At 40.2% G+C, this 6,773-nt stretch overlaps 1 long non-coding RNA gene across 1 annotated transcript; it reads right to left on the reverse strand.

The window, feature by feature from the left end:
- Window positions 1-4,277: 4,277 nt before the first annotated feature.
- On the reverse strand, window positions 4,278-6,510 carry LOC145552051 (uncharacterized). The gene is made up of 2 exons (XR_014087995.1): window positions 5,183-6,510; window positions 4,278-5,083 (listed from the first exon to the last, which is right to left on the reverse strand). It is a non-coding gene; the product is annotated as an uncharacterized LOC145552051 (long non-coding RNA).
- Between the last annotated feature and the right edge of the window lie 263 nt (window positions 6,511-6,773).

Here is a 6,773-nt window from a genome sequence, read left to right on the forward strand (position 1 = left end):
GCCAAACACACACATTTACACACAGCAACAACTTCACAAACACTTTCATCAGTTTGGATTCAATCATTTTATAGGAAAAACTGAATTAATAAATACCGTAATGGATCAGTGATTCTTCAGAATAGGGACAAACTGGTCCTATGCATAAAACACAAAATTTGAATAAAATATAGAAAAATATTATTTTTTCAAATATCTGACTAAACTAACCTGGGTCATGTGATCACAACAATGTATATTTTCCAGGTATTTGCTGAATATTATTTTATTTTAAACATTGTAGTCGGTGGATGATGCCTGTAAAAGCCCTTGTCCAGGATCAGAACTCAATACATTATAATAGTTTAAAACAATTAAAGAAATACTACAATTATATATTATGACAATTAAGTATAAGTAGTCATATAAATAATTATAAAGGTATCAATAAATTGAATTAAATATCATTTTTATATATTTTCCAACTCCATTGAAATTTGTCCCTAGTTTTTGTCAACACCGTCAGAAATGAAAAGAATGTAAAAAAAATCAGGCATTATTGGGGGCAGCAGAACTTCTGAGGACCCCATGACCACTTCCTGTTTCTTCCTTTGCTAACAGGGCTAGTTAGCTCCGGTTAGCTTATGTTATTCTTTAGTTTTTTCTGCTTTTTATTCCTAAGTTGTTCATCACAACCATGACGTGTCAACACCATAACTGATAATTTACAAAACTTTGATGAAATTTTGTGAAATAAAAGCTTAATTTTGGTAAAACGTAAATATTTCATGGACCTGATGAGCTACAATATGGCCTGCTTCAGAGTAACATCATATAAACTGAGGTAGCTTAGCTTTTCGTCAACTCCATCAGAGAGAGTTTTTCTGACTCTTTCAGTGAAATTGTTGTCAAATCTCACTTATATGCGTAATTAATTCATTTTAATGTAATTTACATAAATTTCATTACTTCACATGTACCAAGTTTTTCATTTTACTCACCAGTTTGTCACCTTCAGTTCTGTGTCAATCCATCAGATGGACTTTTTGTTTTTTGTTTTAAATATTTGTTTCTTGAGAAGCATTTGTCTGTAAAATGAGTAAAAATATCACTAATAGGGTCATTAAAAATAATTTATTTTTGCCAGATGGAGCTAGCACAATTAGCTACGGCTAACACCATTAGCAGGAGCTAGCACAATTAGCTACGGCTAACACCATTAGCAGGAGCTAGCACAATTAGCTACGGCTAACACCATTAGCAGGAGCTAGCACAATTAGCTACGGCTAACACCATTAGCAGGAGCTAGCACAATTAGCTACGGCTAACACCATTAGCAGGAGCAAGCACAATTAGCTACGGCTAACACCATTAGCAGGTGCAAGCACAATTAGCTATGGCTAACACCATTAGCAGGAGCTAGCACAATTAGCTAAGGCTAACACCATTAGCAGGAGCTAGCACAATTAGCTACGGCCAACACCATTAGCAGGAGCTAGCACAATTAGCTGGAACTAAGGCTAAATGAAACCAAACTGAAAAGACGTTCACAGATTAAGTTTGGTATCAAACTGTTGGTTAGAGAAAATGTTTTGCTCCTCATGCTAACCGTAAACAGCTTCAGGCTGAAACTGAAGATCTTAGCAGCATAAAAAAAACTAATGTTAAAATACAGAATTTAAATTTTAAATCTGAACCTAATCTATAATCTCATATCTTAAATATGATGGAGTTTTTTAAACTAAATTCTGCTTCAGTTTGTTGTGGTTCTGGAAGGCAGCAGGTCTCTGATGGCCTGAGGGATAAAATGAGTTATAATCCATTTTGACCCAGAACCAGTTAGTGCTTTTTGGACCTACTTTAAAATCCATCTCTCTTAAATTTTTCATTTCTCTTGCAGGGTTTCAGTTCACCCTTTGCATGATTTTCCATCAATAAAAGTTGTGAGACGGTAATTTCCGGTGTGTTAAAGTGAGATATGAGCAGTAAAAAGCTTCACCTGGCTGCTTCACTTCCCTTCATTCAGAACCATCTGCCGGCTTTGGACCCGGATCCTCCCATGAAATGAGTCTGACCTCTCTCCGCCTCGCCCGTCTGCTCTGGCCGACTGTCAGCACTTTATTAAATCCTCAATAAAGGGGAAAAATTGAACGGCCAAATGCAGATTTTTATAAATGAGAGAAAAAGGACAGCCGTTTGAAACTCGGATGGATCCGTCGCCTGCCCAGCTTTACCTTCTAGGGCCGAACAGAACCGTGTCAGACGCGGCTGGACTGTTGATTTTACTGCCAGGTTGTATAAATACGGCATCACTTAGTTTTGCAGAAACGTTATTCACTACAGCAGCTGAAGGACACCAGTTATGCAATTCATCAACTTGTTGGCAACAGCAGAGGAAACAGACATTCAGACGGTCGGATCAGAGAGGAAGAAGTTTCCACACGTCAAACAGTTTGGAAATGATCTGTAAGCAGTTCAGGTTCTGGAAAAACCATCAGAGCCGCAGAGCAGGAAACCAGGAAGAACGTCTCCCGTTTCAGAGGAAACTAAACAAATGCAGTGAAATGTTTCAGCCAGCAGCTTCTGAAGCGACACTCAGATCCAGCTGAGATCCCTTTGGCGCCGACGCTGCAGACTTTACCCCTCAGAATGATGCTTCCTCCACCGTGCTCGACTGTTTTTGGATCAACCTCAGCATTTGTCTTTTTCTCCACAAGTTCAGTACACGCTCGCTAATCCGCTAGCAGCTAAAGCTAAAGCTAAAGCTAAAGCTTTGTCTGGAGAGGCGGCGGGCCGGAAAGCTGCTGCAGTTAAACAGAACATTTATAATTCAGGATCAGAAAGTTAACAGGCCCATTTAGTAAAACCATCCGTAAAATCCAAACACGAAAAACACAGACTTCTTCCAAATATGGTAAAAACCCTTTAGGGCTTTGAAACGTCTCAATAATAATAGTAATAATAGTAATAAGTTTCTCTGAAGCAGCGGCCGATCGGCTGTGGAAGAGAAACTCCAACCGAGCCGAACCGGTGACCCAGAATCTCTGCCGGGTCGCCGATCCATGATTCAGCTGCAGCTCCAGTAAAAAGCTGCTTTCACATCAAACTGTGAAACGTCATAAATTATTTTATAGCTCAAGTTTTAAACATTTGGAGTTCAAAGAAAACATGAGAGGCTCCAAGGGCCAAAACCTGCAAACTCTCATACATTCACTGTCAAACTCTGTGCAAATGTTCGCTTCTGATTGGACCCCAGGCAGGAGTAGGCGGGTTTTCACGGACAGCTGAGCGGCAGCGACTCACAGAGGCAACTAATATTTTAAATGACATCATTAGCGCTGCTACAGTGACGTCAGCATCATCAGAAGAAGCCGACAGCCAGCATCAGAAACCATCTTATCAGTGGGATAAAGCTGCCGCCTCTAAGGAAATGGCGGTAAAACCCATAGACATTAATACGTATTGATGTCTATGGTAAAACCAGCCTGCACTCGATTTTAATGTGCGCTACAGCATAAGTTATGGCGCAATCTTTTCAAAATAAAAGCACATCTCCGGTTTATGTTTGATTCACACGTCACGTTTCTCTCCTGCGGCTTTAAGAGGCTAAAACTTTGTGTTAATTAATTTGCAGAACGACATTATGTATCTGAAAAAAAAAACATTATGTAGGCAGAAAATCCTGTGAAGCACATATATGTGCAACCTCAGTTAAACTGGTCATAGATGTCCCTGCGTCATCCTGGAGGGAGAAAGTATTGTTTATGTAATCTGAAAGATTTTTTGCATGTCAAATGTCAGCAATTCTGATAGAGGAGCAAATATGGCTACAGAATATTTTGCCCACATAATATGTTTTAATTTATTTTCAGACACATGATTTCCTTTAGCTAATCAATAAACAGAAAGTTTTACATTTTTAAAGCCGCAGGAGAGAAACTTGAATGAAACATAAACCGGAGATGCGCTTTTATTTTGAAAAGAGAGCGTCATAACTTGCGCCGTCGCTGCCGCTCCGCTATTTTCCTGTCCGTGAAAACCCGCCTACTCCTGCCTGGGGTCCAATCAGAAACTGACATTTTAAGTTAACTTCCGTTGCGTTTGACTGTGAATGTGAGAGTTTGTAAGTTTTGGCCTCTCATAAAAACATCTCTAGATTTGACTTAAACCAACTAAAATTCATCGTGACGTCTGTTAGCAGGAATTAACCCAATAAATTTTAGGTAAAATTTATTGGGTTAATTAGTGATAAAAGGAGAAATGTTTGTTTGTTGTTTTATTGGCAACAACCTGAATGATTTAACGGTAAATTCTGGTTTATTTGATTTGGTGCAACATTTACAGCCAGAAGTTTCCTTCGATGTTTGTCCTGACATTTATCAAGATCTTCATCTTTATTTTCACTCAGGATCATGAAAAATATTTAAATATTTTAGCTTTTATTATTTACAGACATTAATTTCCCAGGAGTTTGATTAACTTTAGAAATTTGTTAATAAATCAAAGTGTTTTTCTTACATGTTTAAAGTGTAACTAACCCCCTGTGAAAGCTTGGCCCCGCCCCCAAACTAATGTTCCACCAAAGTGGGCGGAGCCAAGGGCCCTGGGGGCGTGGCCAGTGTGGGAACGAGGGGAGGGGGCATGTAGCAATGTGCTGACTCAGCGACTTTGTTGCAATATTTAGCATCTTTTCAAACCCTGTAATTTTGCTAAAAAGACAAATTTAGCAACATTTTCCTGTTATTGAATATTTTCATGGCGACACGTGAAACACAAAGTCAGTCGGCTGGAGACAGACGATAAACTTCAAACCGAACTGCAGAGGCGATCCGTTTTCAGTCTCTATCGGTTTTTGAGTCCAGTCTGGGTTTTGTTTGAGAAAATCTCCTTTATTTAAAAAGATTGTGCCTCTATAATCAGGAGGAAAGCTGCATATTGGTCCCACCATGAGATTATAATTAATGGATGGAGGAGCGACCAGAGACCTGGAGAGCAGGTGATCTATTTCCGTCCAGCTCATCCATCATTAACCAGGCGGCTGTTCGGCTGCCATGTTGGATGATCAGCTGACTGATGGACAGGAAGCGGCTGCAGCAGGTTTCCTCTGAAACAGCAGAGAACCAGACCAGCAGCGGCTGATTTAGGAAAACCATTAAAGCTCCAGACCGTCCAGCAAATCAACAAACCAGAGCGAGCCTCCCACCTGAAACCAGTTTGACCAGCAGGACAAACTGGTGGTCAAACGTTTTTCATCATTTCCCTCTGGAGTCCAACAGCAGAACCGTCTGAACGGATCCAAACGTTTCCACGGTTTATTTCCAGCTCCGCTCATTTAAATGAAGGAGTTTCAGGTTTTCCGGTGACGTCATCGACGTTTACCGCCAAACTCACTCCCACGGGGCGTTACCATGCCAACGGGATTTATAAAAGCTTTTAAAACGGCAGCAAGACGATGAAACTTTGAGCCAAATGCAGAAACTGAATAAATAAACATTAAAACAGCAATAAAAAAAACCAATCTGGCTGTTTTTAAAGCTTCACGTCTCTCATCACACAATCAGCCTGTTTAAAGGTCAGGTGTGCACAGGTATTCTACCCCCTTTTAATCTGATACCCATAAATTAAACTAACCAGGACATTCCTGGAGGAAAACCTGAGCTGAGCCTGGGGTCAAAGTTCAGCGTCCAGCAGGACGACCAGCCTGAGATGATATGGGATGGTTTAGATCAGAGCTGATCCAGAATGGCCTAGTCAAAGTCCAGACCTGAACGCAACTGAGATTCTGTGGAAGATTTAAAACCGATGATCCCAAAAGTTCAGCATCTGATGCAAAATCACTAAAACTCATTTTTCTCTAGTTTCTAACACAAATATATGATTTGAAATGAGACAAAACTGACAAACAACTTTTGTTTTATTTGATCAATAATTACTTAATGTTAAAAATTAAGTTTTAGTTCCACTGGAAGATTGTTTCTTGTTATATGAAATAATCTGCCAGTGGAAATGCAGCTTTCTACTATAAATAAGAGATTATTGAATAAGTTTCTTTATCTTACAGAAAAGTTACAGCAGAAGTTTTAAAAAAACGTCATAAAATCTGCAGATGATTCTGAAAAGATTTGATTATAAATGTTTATGTGTAAAAACAACTTTCATCTCCACTTCTGGCTCTAGTCAGAAAAACTCCACAGATGTTTGAGGGTGTGAATATTTCTGCAGCGATTTTTACAATAAAAACACATTCAGCACATCGTGACCTTTAACCCCGACTGGTTTACTAACCCAAAATACGAGTGGAGTTTTTTCTCCATCCGCCCTGGAAAAGAAGAGATCACAACGTCTGAGGGAAACAATAAGACACAACCTGGTGAGGCGTGAGGAGAATATAGAACACACACACACACACACACACCGGGAGGAAAACACACACCGGGAGGAAAACACACACACACACACACCGGGAGGAAAACACACACACACACCGGGAGGAAAACACACACACACACACACCGGGAGGAAAACACACACACACACACACACACCGGAGGAAAACACAAAAACACACACACACACACACCGGAAAAACACACACCGGAGGACAACACACACACCGGGAGGAAAACACACACACACACACCGGGAGGAAAAAACACACACACACCACAACACACACACCGGGAGGAAAAAAAAAAACACACACACACACACACCGGAGAAAACACACACACACACCGGAGAAAACACACACCGGGAGGAAAACACACACACACACACACACCGGAGGAAACACA

Source organism: Poecilia reticulata, chromosome 6, assembly GCF_904066995.2.
Source record: "Poecilia reticulata chromosome 6, P_reticulata-male-v2, whole genome shotgun sequence".
Taxonomy (NCBI): domain Eukaryota; kingdom Metazoa; phylum Chordata; class Actinopteri; order Cyprinodontiformes; family Poeciliidae; genus Poecilia; species Poecilia reticulata.